The sequence below is a fragment of the Merops nubicus genome, unplaced genomic scaffold (genome assembly GCF_000691845.1).
Source record: "Merops nubicus isolate BGI_N331 unplaced genomic scaffold, ASM69184v1 scaffold32083, whole genome shotgun sequence".
Lineage (NCBI taxonomy): Eukaryota > Metazoa > Chordata > Aves > Coraciiformes > Meropidae > Merops > Merops nubicus.
The window spans coordinates 27842-28714 of record NW_008601496.1 but is presented as its reverse complement, the minus strand read 5'-3'; positions in this window follow the sequence as shown (position 1 = coordinate 28714).

Genomic DNA, 873 nt, shown 5'->3' with positions numbered 1-873 from the left:
GCCTTTCTCTACCAGTGGGGGTTTGCCAGCTACGAGTTGTCTCTCTTTGGAATAAGAGTTACAGAACATCTTCTGTAGGATGGAGGGGTTTGAATCAGCCCTACAGCTGCTGACTTATGCATCTCTGACCTCGAACAGCTGCAGGGTCCTGTTGGCTAGTCCATGCCATGACTACGTTGGCAAGCTGTCCCAGAACCCACTACGCAGGGACGTCAGAGGGAGACAAGGACTCCCCAGGCAGAACATCCCCAGGGAGACATCACCTCCCACAGCAGACCGTGCCCAAGGAGCAGCCCACACGTTTCCAGCAGGAACCCCCCTCCAGGCCAAGGAAGCGCAGTGTCCTTGGCTGGTCTGATCCTTGAGACAAGGGATGTGGGAGGGGGCACGGGTGGCAGACAGGGGACACCGGTGGTGAGAAAAGGAGAGTCAGCACGGGCAGAAAGCTCCATGTCCCACTGAGCCCCAGCCTCCTGAGCCACCTAATGCTCTCCAAACTTCCCCGCTCCTTATCTGCTGCTCTCCCGCAGGCGCTGCCTCTCCGATTCCTGTTCCTGCCCCTTGTGATCCCTCCTGCCCCGGCAGCAAACGGCCTTTGCAGCCTCCCTTGCTCAGCAGGCTAGTCAAGCAAAGGGCTTGTTTTGCTGAGCAGAGCAAAACGGGCCGTGCTTTTACGATATTTTACTAGACGCTGTGGCAAATCCTGCACATATTTGACCTAGTGTCTGTAGCATTTATCTAATCAAAGGGATCACTGTGGCCCGGCCAGGATTGGGACGGAGGTCCCTGGGACGAGGCCACAGAAGGGGCTATGCTCTACCTTAGCATCCCCATCCCAGTGAGGACATCGTAAAGCAATTTTTGACTCAGGAT